This window comes from Sciurus carolinensis, chromosome 12 (assembly GCF_902686445.1).
Source record: "Sciurus carolinensis chromosome 12, mSciCar1.2, whole genome shotgun sequence".
Classification (NCBI taxonomy): Eukaryota; Metazoa; Chordata; class Mammalia; order Rodentia; family Sciuridae; genus Sciurus; species Sciurus carolinensis.
In genome coordinates, this window is record NC_062224.1 from 30,036,013 (window position 1) to 30,051,806 (window position 15,794).

The 15,794-nt window shown below is 36.3% G+C and overlaps 1 pseudogene; it reads left to right on the forward strand.

Moving 5' to 3' along the window:
- Positions 1–15,768, forward strand: part of LOC124961166 (eyes absent homolog 1-like) — a 48,132-nt pseudogene extending 32,364 nt beyond the window's left edge.
- The last annotated feature ends 26 nt before the right edge of the window (positions 15,769–15,794 follow it).

The window sequence follows — 15,794 nt, forward strand, 5'->3', positions numbered from 1 at the left end:
TCATAAAGAATGCATGTTCAAAGTTTTCTTATATAAAGTGGGGAGGGAGGAATTAGTAAAGAAGTTGAAGTCTATCTGCAGCACTGAAACAGCAAATGACTGAGAGACTGAGGATGGGGAGGAATATTTATTCAAAGCTAGAGAAATAGAACATTTTAAATGGTTTTCAGAAGAGGGCATCATTTCCATTAGAGTGCACTTAAATTAGGCTTAAAATTCATTAAAGGATAAAAGCATTTTGAACAGAAGATACTTCATCATCTTTACAAAAATAAAGAAACTGAGCCCAGAGAGATGTCTTTGAACAATTCACTTAACATGATAATAACAGTAAGGTGTTTTTACAAAATCTTTAGCATGAATTGATTACTTGATATCTTTAAAATGGTGCTATCTTCATTTTACTATTGAGGAAATTCAATTACAGGTAACTTCCTGGTAATTATATAAATTACAAATTACCAAATTCCTTCTGGAATGTAAACACACCTTGAGGTCTTAATTCATAGGTTATGTTGTACACTACAGAGACATTTTACCTAATTGACTGTCTGTGTTTTGTACTATAAGTTAGGGAGGATGTGCAGGTAGACATAATTTGTAAGACCTATTCCTTCTACAGTGGGCTATTTCCCAAGTACTAAAAGGAAAGAAGATCACATTTCTGGGATTATGAGAGTTTCTTAATACCATACTTTGGACCTAGGAAACCTCTCCCCTTTGGCCTCAAATCTACAGGAGAAGGTGATGACCAAGACTTCTTAGGTGCCCACTGGGTGTTTTCTCTATCCTCATCATCACCCAGCAATAATTCTGACTTAGAGAAGAAATGTTTCCTCTAAGGCATGTCAAGTCTGGTGAGCATGTGATGCAGAAGGAGACAGATGGTGTGAAGTATCCAGAGACCACATCCTGTATCTGTGTCCTGGTTGTGATCCATGCTAGCTGGGAGCCCTTAAGCTCTATTAACATCAACCTTCTCATCCACTATGTGTGTTCAGCAACACACCCCTGAACAGATCCAGGGTAGAAATAGTCCCAAAGCCTAAAGAAAGTCCTGTACTGTCCATTTCTCCAGTTCTTGGACTTAATGTGTTCTCACTTTTACTATGAATAAGTTCTCTAACTCTGTTTGAATCAAGAGGATAGAATGATGCACCAAGTATGTTTGGAGTCTCCTGTCAGATTGTCCCCTGATAGCATGAAAGCACATTGATAAATGTGTGTGTTGCTTAAAAAAATAAAAAGGACCACTTTTAACCAATTTTAAAATTCCCAATTTTAATGGTGGTTTAATAATCAGGGACATTTTTCTGTGTGAATCAGGAATGTTCCCCATGCCAAGTTGTTAAAAATGATAAATACATGTTGAGCCTCCAATGTGTTCCAGGCACAATTTTGGACATGAGAGAGACTTAGTAGTGAAGAAAACAATCTCTGCCCTCAGGGAACTTACATTCTACTGAAGGGCACAAGAAACAAGGAAACATAAATTGCATCTGGTAGTCAGAAGTGTCTGGAAGGATTAACAGATGGGTAAGGAGAGTAGATAAACTGTATTGGAAGCATTTTTCTGACAGAGTGGCATTTCAGCAGGAAACCCCCAACATTATCTTTGGGAGAGTGCTCTGGGGAGGGGAAACCAACACCAGAACCTGGAGATGGAACTATGCATGGTGAATTCAGAGTACCACTAATGCCAGTGTTGTGGGAGCCAACTTGGAGGGGAGGATGGTAGAAGTGTGGTTAGGGAGGTAGAAATGTCATCATGGTAGGTTTTGAGGGCATGGAAAGGACTTTGGAGAGGTTGCCATCTCCGTAGATTAAGACGGAGACATACATGTTTCTAAGAAAATGAGAAGAAAAATGTTTTATTCTTTTTAGAGACATTTAGGACCAAAATGTTTATTAGTGGGTCTCTTGAATCTGAATCCCAGTGGGGGGAAGGGAAGGGTGCCCAATGGTGTGACAGAGTGAACCACAGCCATGTCAGGGCTTGCAGTCTGTTGTCAATGCAGAGGTGAGAGTGATGACCATTAAAAGTAAAAAGATGCGGACTAGGGGTGTATCTCAGTGGTAGAATGTATGCTTAATATGTGTGAAGTTCTTATCCTTCTGAAAAAGAAAAGAAAGACAAAAATACTTTTTATTCCCAAAATTCTACTAGCAAAGGATCATATAAGCAGAATATGAGATCCAATGCAAAGATAAGGCAACCTATTAAATAGCTGCTTCAAACTGATTTGTTCCCAAGATTGTTTTATAAAACAATATCATATAAAGACCTTTTTAAAGGAATACTCCAATATTGTTCCCCTTTTGTTAGAAAAAAAGGCAGGAAAACTGAATGAATGCATGCATATACATACATCTTCTATTATGAGCATATAGTTTCTATGGTTTTCTGTCACATAAGAATTCAAGCATAAAGTTTAGGTACCACTGGAATTTTTTAGAGTTTTGAGAATAGTAGAAATTTCAGTTTTGAGATGCTGAGGAACTCAGCCTGTACAGGTTGGATCCAGGCATCCTTCCCCCAGCTGCCTTACAGGAGCAAGGATTATTTTCTAAAATATTGTATAGAGAACTAGAGGTGATCCCAGTTAGAAATTGTGTGAGTCAATTTTGCCACTGTGACCAAAAACCTGCCAAGAACAACTTAGAGCAGGAAAAGGTTATGTTGGCACATAGTTTCAGAGGTCTAAGTCCATGATTGGCCAACTGTATTGCTGTGTGCCTGAGATAAGGCAGAACATCATGGTGGAAGGGCATGGCAGAGGAAAACTGCTCAGCTCATGGGTGCTGGGAAGCAGAGAGAGAGGAAGGGACCAGGATAGATGTAGTCTCCAAGACCACAACTCTAGTAATGTACTTCCTGTAGTCACACTCGCCTGCCTATAGTTACCACACAGTAGTCTATTTGAATTATTAATTCATCAAATGGATTAATCCACCAATGATGTCAGAATTTTCATAATTCAATCTTTTCACCTCTGAAAATTGCTGCATTGCCCAAAGCATGAACAACTGGTTAGACATTAAAGATCAAGCCATAACAGAAATATTTATCAGATTAGGCTGTGAGAGGTCTGGGAAAATCTGAATTGTCCATGTGAAAATCCTGCATGCTTCTTTCTCATTTGCATTTTTACCTAAATTTTCAAACTTTCCTATAGAGTGAGCAGCTTGTCTTGACCATGGTAGGTCCTCTTAGTTTTTCTTTTCTCAAAAAATGCAATTTAATTTTGGGCATGGTGGTACATATTGTAATCCTAGTGACTCAAAGGCAAGAAGATTGTGATTTCAATGCCAGCCTCAGCAACTTAGTGAGGCTCTAAGCAACTTGGCCAGACCCTGTCTCGTAAAAATAAAAGGGACCAGGGATGTTGCTCAGTGGTCAAGCACACCTGGGTTCAATTCCTAATACCAAAAAACAAAACAGAGCATAAAATGTATTTAGTTTTTTACCTGTTGTCACTGGTATGCTTGTCTGTTCCTGTAATTTGTGATAGTGTCTCCCAGATTCAGTTGACTACAGAGAGCCCAAGAAACAAGTGTCCCTCAGGCTCCAGACCTGGGATAATGCCCATCTTACATCAGATTCATTAAGTGTGGGCCCACAAGAGCCATTCTGTTAGAGATAAAAACACAAAATCACTTGCAAGATGTATGTCTGGTGATTAGAAGAGCCCAGGCAGAATCTCCAAATGTCCTGTATTATATCTGCCACTGTAATGGCAGAGTGGAGTGGTTTCAGTAGAGACCATATGGCTCAGAAAGTCTAAGATATTTACCATCTGACTCTTTATGGGAAAAGCCTCCCATTTAGGGTATAGAAACAAATAATCAAAAATAATCAAAATTATATTGTGTGAACAAGTTGGTCTCTGCTATAGTTTGGATCTTGGATATCCTTAAAGGCACATGTGTTGAAAACTTGATCTCTAGTCAGTGATACTATTAAGAGGTGGTAGAATAATTAGGAAGTGGGGCCTAGTGGAAGGAAGTGATATCCCTGGGAGAGTCTGCCCTTGAAGTGGATATTGGGACCCCAGGCTCATCCTGTCTTTCTGCTTCAGGCACCCTCTGTCAAGAGTGCTTGCTATGGTGTACTATGCCACCTCAGGCCCAAAGAAACAGGGCTAAGTGACCATTGGACTGAAATCTCTGAACTCATGAGACGATATAAAACTTTTTCCTTATTAAGTTGATTCTCTCAAATATTTTGTCACAATAATATGAAGTTGACTAACATAGTCTCCATGCTCCACAATTTACATATAGCCCATACGCAATAATTCTGTGGGTTAATTTCATAGTCTTTGGGAGAAATTCTGGATAATTTCCATTATATGTTGTTTGGTCTTGCTCAAACCTGAAGTAAGATTCCACCCTCCATATATACTTTAAAGTAACCAAACTCAATCCTCACAGAATTTCCTCTTATAGGAAAACTATTTTAAAACATCAGACGTATGCCCGATGGATATATATGATTCTTTTGGCCAATAACATTGAGCTTGATTCATCTGCCTTTCTAAAGGGAATGCCAAGGGAAGCATAATATTCCTTTCTTCTTGAATTAGAGCTCAAACCTTCTTATCCTTTACAGTTTCCTTAATTTGGGTGTGGTATACCATCTGTTAAGATATTGCAGATATTTAGGTTGATTTTTAGAGTCTCAGTCAGGGATGCCTCAATGTCAGTTGCTGTCTGGCATTCAGTTTACATTCACTTGTGTAATCATCCCAAATGTTTTAAGGTTTGAGTCCCAAATGTGACAATATCCACATGTAGGGAAGTGGTATGCTCTATTCTCTGGGCTCCACAATCACAAATGGAATATAGTTTTTGATTTGCCTGTCTCATGTTCACTAAATTTAGATGGCCTCTCTCAGGATTTCACAAATAGCTCTGCCTTTCATTTTGTGTGCTGTATCATCTTAGACAGATTCAGGGTCTAGCCAGAGAACATAGTTCCTCTGGTCTCACTCCAGCGTCATTATACATGGTGTGAGAGCTTCCTCTCTACTCAGAGATTAGTTATTTTATTCTGTTTGTGGGGAGTATTCATTTGCCTCACTCAAACTTAGAAATGAGTAAGGAAGACTTCTGTATTCCCCAGCACAGAGAAGGAAGCCTGCAGGAGTCTAGTATTCTACTTCCTTTATAGCCACAACTGTCATATCTAGTCCCAGGGGTGCAAGATTAGATCAGAAGTCTCCTGCCACTATAGAATAAGTGTGAATGCTTATCCCTAAATCCTTAAGACGCCAAACAGGCCTTCATGCTGTGTAGCAAGACACTGTGAAAATAAAATCTTGTGTGAAGGAAAGCATAATTTCAAGAAATATTAGACTGGGAAAAAATCTGCAAATACAAAAAAGGGTTTATATGTGTGTGTGTGTGTGTGTGTGTGTGTATGTGTATACATGTATATATATACATATATATATGTATACATGATATATATATATACATATATATATATATATATAAGAATTTAGAAAATCAGCTGTCAGGCATGGCACCACACTCCTGCTAGTCAGGTGGCTAAGGAGGAGAATTGCAATTTCAAGGCCAGCTCAGGCAACTTAGCAAGACCCTGTCTCAAAATTTAAAAAAATAAAAAATGTTGGGGGTATATTTCAGTGGTACAACCCCACTGGGTTAACCTCTAGCATTGGGATTAATCTATTAATCTAATTAAAATTAAAAATTGGCAATGGATTTGGACAGTTAACAAAAAGAAAAATAATGTTAAGTAAATATATACAAGCTTCTCCAACATACACAAATTAAAAATTCTGGCTACTATTCTACATCTGATAAAATAGCAGTGACTTACTAGAGCATCCTATGGTACATAAGGTTAAGATAAAATGGACCCAGGTTAAATTGATACAATCCTTTTAAAAACCCTTTGGCACAAGAAATAAAAGCAAGAATCAACAACTGGGATAGATTCAAACTAAAAAGCTTTCTCTCAGCAAAGGAAACTATCAGTAATGTGAAGAGAGAGCCTACAGAGTGGGAGAATATCTTTGCCACTCATACTTCAGATAGAGCACTAATTTCCAGAATATATAAAGAACTCAAAAAACTCTACACCAAGAATACAAATAATCCAATCAACAAATGGACTAAGGAAATGAACAGACACTTCACAGAAGAAGATATACAAGCAATCAACAGATATATGAAAAAATGTTCAACATCTCTAGTAATAAGAGAAATGCGAATCAAAACTACCCTAAGATTTCATCTCACCCCAATTAGAATGGCGATTATCAAGAACACAAGCAACAATAGGTGTTGGCGAGGATGTGGGGGAAAAAGGAACACTCATACATTGCTGGTGGGGTTGCAAATTAGTGCAGCCACTCTGGAAAGCAGTATGGAGAATCCTCAGAAAACTTGGAAGGGAACCACCATTTGACCCAGCTATCCCACTCCTTGGCCTATACCCAAAGGACTTAAAATCAGCATAGTACAGAGATACAGTCACATCAATGTTCATTGCTGCTCAATTCACAATAGCCAGATTGTGGAACCAACCTAGATGCCCTTCAGTTGATGAATGGATAAAGAAACTGTGGCATATATATACAATGGAATATTACTCCATCATGAAGAATGATAAAATTATGGCATTTGCAGGCAAATGGATGAAATTGGAGAATATCATGCTAAGTGAGATAAGCCAATCTCAAAAAAACTAAAGGATGAATGATCTCGCTGATAATCAGATGAGGACATATAATGTGGGGTGGGAGGGGTTAACCTTAGGATTAGGGTTAGGTTTAGGGTTAGAGATAAGGAGGGTGGTAAGAATGGAGGAAGGAAGGACTGTATAGAGGGAAAAGAGGTGTGGGAGAGGTGGGGGGAAGGGAAAAAAATAACAGGATGAATGAAACAATATTACCCTATGTAAATTTATGATTACACAAATGGTATGCCTTGACTCCATGTACAAACAGAGAAACAACATGTATCTCATTTGTTTAAAATAATAAAAAAAATTCCTGAATATTTTCCAGGAAGCAGAGCATACCATACCCTAGAATATTTAGGGTACTACTTATTAAAAAGGATTGAGTAATAAAAAGCTTAAAATATTAAAAAAAAACCCTTTGGCAGTATGTATAAACAAACAGATGACATGCTGAGGGAGGACAAGAGTACAACTGGATAAAGAATTTGGACTAGATAAAGTAGACACTAAACTGATGGTTGTTGAAGCTTGAACTTAAACTGAGTTGGAAGGTGACTAATCTCAGAGTCAAGACATAGAGCTAACCATTAGGTAGAATTGGTAAGTGTATATCTATAGATAGTAGAACTTTAAAGTTAAGTAACAGAGCCTCTGTCCTCAATTTGACAGGGATACTGAGAACTGAAAAACTTGGAAGTCATTTCCCCAAAGCTCAAGTGTGAATTATTCCCCCAGGGGAATTGGATAAACTTTCTGAGTTCCAGGTTTTTCTTTTTAATACTGAAATATTTATGAAAACATTCTGTACTATTTACCAATGTAGATTTTTAATGATCTTATGTAGAATTTAATATTTTATGATTAAATAGGTAAACAACAACAACTTTTCAATGAGCTTCTGAAGTAAATACTGCTATTTCCATTTTCAGTGAACTTCTAAAGTAAATACAGCTATTTCCCATTTATAAATGTTTTAACTAGCTGGTGGAAATAATTAGATAATCCTTCATAGCTTTAGTAGAGTAAGAGTTTGACTTGAAAAATACTTTTTGCATCACTGAATTTTTCACATCTACTGGACACTGTGCTCTCAGAATACAGAACTGAATACCACCAGGTTCTACTCTCAGTAGATGTGATGGACATTTGTTCAAAATAATTCTGTCCAGTTTTTTTAGTCCACTGAAAATATCATATGGTCCAATATTTGAGGTAGGAGAGTAGTTACAAAGGAGCAAATGTGATTTGAAGAGAAAATTCACAAGGACCATTGAGTGTCATCTCCAAGGTTAATAGAAATTTCATAGACAGACCAGTAAGAGTGTAAGAGTTGAGAAAAGGCATTTGAAGGAAGAGAAATAGCATGTACAAAGTTGTGAAACAGGATGACACTTTCAGAGAAGTGAGATAAAATGTTTTGTCTTTCTGAAGTAACCTATGAGGGGATACTATCAGAATAGTTAGTAAAGGGATTGTACAGTGACTACATGAGATTTTCTTTCTTTTTTAAGGTTGTTAAAATCATAGAGTGCTGGTGCCTTGCACAATTCCAAATGCCTTTATGGATATTCTGGTTTTATTTGATTTTGTCCCTTTTATTTCCTTTTTACAAATGATGAAACTGAGTCATTCAGAGAGTAAATAACCAGCATATTCCTACTACTAGATAGTAGTGAGGTCAAGATTCCCAAAATGTGGCAGCTGAGTCTAGAGCTCCATGTCATAGAATCTGGACTCTCCTTCCTTTTCCATGCTGGAAATTTGGGGCATTGAAGAATTTTAAAACTCTGTGGTGGAGCAGAAGATAGTTGAAAGGCTGTTTTAAGAATTGTGGCAAGAGATGATGAGAACTTGAACAAAGACCAAAAGTATTTAGGAGTAAAAACCACAGTCTTGATTTGATGGAGCTTCTGATTTTGAAAGGTAGAGAGATGCTGACCACTAGTCCCACTTATTAATAGGGAGAATTTGTTTTTGCACAAGGTTAATTATGAGATCTTTGGGACATTCAGGTAGAGCAATCTTGCAAACAGTGAGACACTGGATTGAGAGATCAGGAGGTAAACCTTTAGTACTATCTGTCTGAAGGTTATCAGAAAATATCTCTTAGAAATATGACCAACTGCTGAGAACTGCAGTGAGATGAGAGGACCATGGAGGAAGCTCTAGAGTCTGCCACTCAAAATACAGTCCACCAACTGGCTGCCCACCGACCGACTATATATCACTAGACCAGCATAACAGAAGGGGTTGCTTCAGAAGGTAACCAGCTGTGTCAGTAAGCACACTGTTTACCTTAACTGGCTTTCTTCTTTTTTTAATCTTAGAAGACTTTTCATGAAGGAAACATTGTATTATTAGGCAGACTGATTCCACATCTTGTCTGAGATCAGCTCTTTTGAGTATCACTGATGGAGAGAACACCAGGCTTTAAGCTTTGGGCTTAATGACTGAGAAGGAATAGTATGAAGAGAAGAAAGGGAAGTGGAGGCATTCTGATATATACATTATTTAAATTAGGGGTTGTCAGCATAGCACAAAGAAGTCAGAGAAGATAAAAGTCTAAAATAGCAATTATTGGATTTGGCCATTATAAAGTCATCAGTTATATTTTAGAAATTTTGCCCTCTGCTTATTTCTCTACTTTCTCAAATTTATACTCTTGTCATGTATGCCAAGGCTTTTCTCACTCTATATCTGCAGTATTCTTTGGTTCTTTCTTCATTTTACATATTTCTTGACTGATCTGAAGTTATTGATCCTCCTCTCCTTCCTGATGAACACCTTCCTCTGTAATATAGACCTGGGTTTCTCTTCACACTCCATTTGTATCTTTCAGTTCATTCCTTCTATACATACTGCATTGCTTTATCTACACCCCTTTCTTTAAATACAGCTAGTATCAATATCCAAACCCAGATCATTTTTCTCTCCTGAGCTTGGGAGCAATCCAGCAGCCTACTGGGCATCTTTATTTGAATGCTTCTAGTCTCTTCAAATTATTATGTCCAAAGCTGAACCTGAATTCTCACTTCTACTCTTCCCTATAATTCCTTCTTCTTTCTAAGTTTCATACTTAATATTAAAATCCACCTAGATGCCACATCACTGAAAAGGGCATGGTCCTTGAATTTTTCTTTCTTCCATATTCAATTAGTTTTTTATTTCACTTCTGAATGATATATCATATCTGTCACCATCCTTATCTCTACCATCTGTGTCCAGGTCACCACCATCCCTTACATGGATTATTGAATTATCATCCTACTGACTTTCCTCCCTCAGCTATGACCTCTTTCTAGTTCTTTTCATGCTAGAACTGGAGTACCAGTTGCTTGTGGAAATCTTTGCTTGTCACTCCATTCCCAATACTGTGCTCTGCTGTGCATTCAGGTCAGATCATTTTCACTTTTGCTTTTGTTTTCCCTTCTTAATTATGATAAACTCTATCTCTGTACATTTACATGCACATGCTCCTGCCTAGGGTACATTTTTATCTCAGGGATCTGAGTTATGTGGACTTCCTTTTGGACTCCAGCTTTCTGCCTTCTCCATGTCATAACCTTTTCCATATTGCTTTGCAACTTCTCATTTCTGTCTGTGAGTCAATGCCTTCCTCTGTATTTTAAGCTCCAAGAGAACAGGGACTGTGTCTACTTGGTACATCTTTACATTTCAGGCTCCTTGCACAGTGGCTAGAACAATGTAAGCATAACATCCAGTCTTCAAATATTCTCACATTCATGCTCTCACAGGGGATAAAGTTGAACAATTTAAAGAGGGTTTTAGTAAAAAATGAGCTGTCCATGGATTAGAGGATTAAATTATTTGAGTTGTTTTGCACAACTAAGAGGAAGGAAAGTTAGAGTAAGGAAAGTTAGTGGAGAGAGTCAGAAGCATTTAATTCCATCACATAGAACAAAAAGCAGTTTTTAAATGTAGTTTTCCTTATTTTTAATTTTATCTTCCTTCTCATAAGTGCAGACCTGTAAGTTGTGATTGTGGAATTACTTTAATATTTAAGGTATCAGCTTGTCCATCTTTTAGGGGTTTCTTTTCCTGTGTAAAAACCTTAGAAAACAAAACATTATTTCACATTTTTCCTTTGCTCAATGAATTGTTTTTATTTTGAGACAGGTTTACAGAATTATAACTTATCTAGTTGTAAAAAAAAAAGAAAAAAGGATAGAAAGGGAAAAAAGAAAACTTGAGATGAATATATTTTTAAAATTGTAATTTATAAATAAAAAAAGGGACACAGTAAACACCAAAAATAGAGGAATGGACAATAAGCTAAGAGAACCTAGTTGAGATGAACTCCTTTGAGAACAAAATTAACTCTATCCAGAAGTCAAGGCAATGGCTTAATGCAATAAGATACATTACTTGATCTGTTTTAGTTCTTCTCAAATAGAAACTTCCAAAAGCCAAAGAAGTCACACTTTGAGAGAGATGTTATAGTAAAATAGTGGAAGTGCAGATTGAATCAAATGCTAACTCTGCTCATTTCAAAATGTTTGTCTTTTTGAAATCCCAAAAGAGATTGTTCAAGGTTGTAATTCAGGTAGGGGTGACCTACGTGCCTCCATGGAGATGTGCATCACAGTATATTTTTCAAATATGAAAGGTCATTGTTCTTCAAAAAACAACTTCAAATCCCCTTAACTACTTTTAAAATATATTCATTTGGATCTCTGTAAAAGATTGGAAGATTGATGTTTGGCTTGGAATGTCTTAATGAGAGGATCCCTTAGCCATCTGGTCCTGTAATACAAGAATATTAACATAGATTGAGAGAATGATTAATATTGATCAGCCAGTGTCATAGTCTAACAGGCCTGTGAGATGAATAAGTTCAAAAATACATCCCAAATAACTAAACAAGTTGATCCATTGAGAGGAGTTGTTATGGACTTATTGACCATAATTAATTAATGGGTTTATAGGTCATTCTGTGGTTTCTGGGTACGAAAAGTGCATGATGAATTTACATGAGGAAGTTTGCCATCTTGTTAGTGATGGAAGAGTATGTGCAAAAGTCTTATCTACTAATGGTGAGAATTTATGCTAGTATTTAGATTAAATGGGAACTACAGAACTTTTTCATGTGATTTAGAGTAAAATTTACTCTAAGTCTGATTCTACCTGCTCCTACTCACATGAGAGATGGTCTTGCCGGTAGACTTATTGCTGATAGTATATTAACAAAGTTTGCTGGGAAAGCCACAGCTGAGGCAATTGTGTGTGCCTCTCAGTGTACCCTGGTGCCATTTATGGAGTGAGAGAAGTGGATGGGGGAGGGGATGTATATTATCTAATGACAGAGAATCACAAGGAAAATCTAGGCAACTTAGTACAGACTATTGTCTCTCATCCCCAATTAAATTTTCATTGTTTCTAATTACTCTTTTTTACAAAACATATATTGGAATCAGATATCTCATAAATTATTTGCCAAGTGCAAGTTAAAGATAATGTAGGACTAAAGCAGAACAAAATGTGTTTCACTTTTCAAACTTCCCTCTGAATTAAAACAAGGATGATCTTGATATCATGGTGATGGAACTAAATGAAAGTGCTCCCTATATTCTTACAGAATACAGTAAAACATGCAGGCCTTCAACACTCATTAAAGATTCAGATCCTGATTGATTGAGTTGAGGTTCAGATCATGTGGATGGGGAAGAAGAAACAATAATCCTTCACCTCTCCCAGATTCTGATCTTGAGGTATGTCATTGCTGACACCCAAGTAAATATAGGGCAACCAATAGCTGACTGGATTCTACAGAAACAGCTCTGATCTGTATCCAAATGTTTTGTTATTGCTTTCTTTTTTATATTAACATTAAAGCAAATTTTTCTCTCTTCCATATTAACTATAGATTATGCAATTTTTAAGGATGCTGGAGATGGAACCCAAGGCCTTATGTATGCTTGGCAAGCCCTCACAATTGAGCTACATCCCAAGTCCTATACAATGATTTATTTCTGTGTTTTCTTTCATATTAACTATATGGTAAAGCACTTATTTATTTTTCTCTAAGGAAATATATGTCAACTATGTCATTATGCTTGAACAAAATTATTTTGTACTGTTCAATATCATTGCCATTTCTATTAATAAGTGTCAAACTAAAAATGTTTAATACAGTCCACTTTGAAATTGAATACCCACTGTGTATATTGAGAAAGGAAAGCCTGGAATGTTCTAAACTGAAATGGTAATCACCTTGTGAGACATGTTTTGGTACAGTTCAAAAGCAGGAGGGATTAAGTAAGAACTGAAAGGGTGGTAGATGTCATAGTCCTAAATACACTGCAATTAAGTCTCTGCTTTTGCCAAAGTGAAATCTGATAGTGGAAAACATGATTGTTTTGACTGAAAAGATGAAAAAGAACTTTTCCAGAAAACATCTACGTGCCTTAATAAATACTAGTATGAATGGGATTGGTAAGAGAAGCAGGTTTGGGTGGTTTTTCATGATGTCTTTAAGATGTTTATGAAATGAATTCATTCAAATCCAATTCAAAATACCCCAAGAGAGTGTCCAAGTGTACAAGTGATCTGCTTATGTTGTTAAACATCTATAACCTGAGGACCAAAAAAATCCCAGCAAGAAAAATATACAGTCATCCCTTGGTATTCAGAGAATTTGTTCCAGGATGCTCCTACAAATGACAGAATCTACAGATGTTCAAGTCCCTTATATTATAAAATGGTGTAGTATTTCCATATGACCTATATACAACCTCCTGAACACTTGAAGTCACTTCTAGATTACTTGTAATATCTGATACAATGAAAACTCTATGAAAATGTTTGCTATCTTGTATTATTAAGTAATAATAACACGAAAAAATTCTACCTGTTCAGCACAGATGAAATTTCTTTTTCAAAGTATTTTATATCCTTGCTTGCATAACTTTTATATTCAAAGGGTCAATGATACATTCCATCACTCTGATAATTGCCCAGTAGTTGACACAAGGTCACTAGATAAAAATTTTTAATTTTTTTGGTTTGATAGGAATAAAACACAACATTAGTTATTTTAACACTTCTTAATGAATAGAGATAAGAAAAAGAGAGAGTAATTTTTAATGGATTGCCCTTCTGTATCTGAGAAGTTAAAGAATAGACCTTATTGCTCATTTTTTGTTTCTTCACAACTTGAACTGAGATTGTACTACAGATGTAAAGGGATGTTTACATTATCCCTCCCCTATGTTTAGACTGACATTGCTAGTATAATTATCCTCCTGTACTTCATCTGAGACAATACCTAGGGAAGAAGAAAAGAAAAAGTGCAAAAGATGCTCTTCGGAACTGTTGTGTTTAAAAAAGAGTAAACTCTGATCTTTTGTCTCCCATTTCAAGACTGTATTCTATATTTGGGTTTCTCAAAACCTGAAGAATTCTTTTTAGTGTATTACCTATTGGTTATATAAATATTTCCTATGAAAAACTCAAGGTACTTAAATTAACTACAGTTAATTCCTAAAATTCTCTGTAAATGATATTTTAAATTTTTTAATCTTTAAAGAAATAATATTAAGTCAGATTCTTGAAGCTACATTTTTATATTGAAGTTAACTGAGTAACAGTTTTCTCAACCAATGGCAGACACATTGATTTGGTTCTTCCTTTGTAGAGAGTGTTCATCTGGGACTTGGATGAGACAATCATTATTTTCCATTCCTTGCTTAGTGTGTCCTACACCAACCGATATGGGAGAGTGAGTACCAACAGGTATCTATTTTTAATTTCTTTGGAATAAATATGCCTAGAATTTTATTTTGTTTTCCAAATGAACAAAAATTAAACTGAAACAATATATTCAAAATATAAAACAGAAAATAACATTGATATAGTCAAGTATATAAGTAAGGCAGAAACACATAAAGGAACCAAAGGAGATTATTTTTAGATCTTTAAAAACAAGACAGACTTTATGCTATTAAACTCATGCTTATTTCAGACCACCATAAATAAACATAATTGCTATCTAAAATATATAGCAGTCATACAAAAATCTTTTGTGTCATATTTTTTATTTTCCTTGTCCTTTAATTCCCAAAATATTCAAAGGAGCAAATATTTCACTTGCTCTTATCTTCAGCGATGAGCAGTATTTGTATTTAATTTTTTTAAGGCACCAAAGTTTATTAATCCTCACAACACCCCTGTGAGGTAGGTCATTGTGTCCTTTATAGTAGAGAACAGAGGCAGACATCTACCAAACCTGCTCAAACTTGCTTGAGACCACAAGAGCTTCTGGGGAAGGACTATACCTGAATCCAGAAGCTAGGTCTACCACTGGTAGACATCACATGGGTGTATTCTTACCAATGAAGGTTACATGAAGGACAAAATACATAGATCTCTCAGCCAACAACAGAAAAACAAACAGTTCAAATGTCATTGGGGAACATGTCAATTAAAAAGCTGAAACATTAACCAGTACATGAGTGAGGCAAGAGAACATGCTGCTGAGATAGGCTGCAATCATGACTGGCAATAAGACGTAGACCAGGTGACCAGGCAATCTTCAGAACCACTTGGGAAAATGTAAACAAATTAAGAACCCATTCAAGGGGTAACCAGTCTGAATGCCTGCAGTTTCCAAAACTGCATTAGAAAATGACAGTGGGAAAGCCCAATCACTCAATCCAACTTTAAGGAAGAAATGACAAAAATGTTCATTCACATTAGAAAGGCCAATAATATTTGTAATATAATTACTTGCTATTAGTGTCCTATATGCACACCAACTTTCATCCCAAATAGTCCCTTTCCTCACACACAAGAACTGTTTCTTATAACAGACCTTTCCCCTTCTACACACCAATCTATACACTGGCATAACTACCAAGTGGCTCAATGGCATATGTCTCATGGTTAACTGGCTGAGTTAGGGACAGAATCCAGAAAAATATAAAATTCTAACAGACTGTATGCTGCTCCTGTATTTCAGTAATAACTGTCACCTGCCTTTGCCCAATTCCACCATCTGTGAAGTGCACATGGATCAGAAGTTCATTCTTTTCTAAAGGGATTAGTGAACATGGTTCAATGT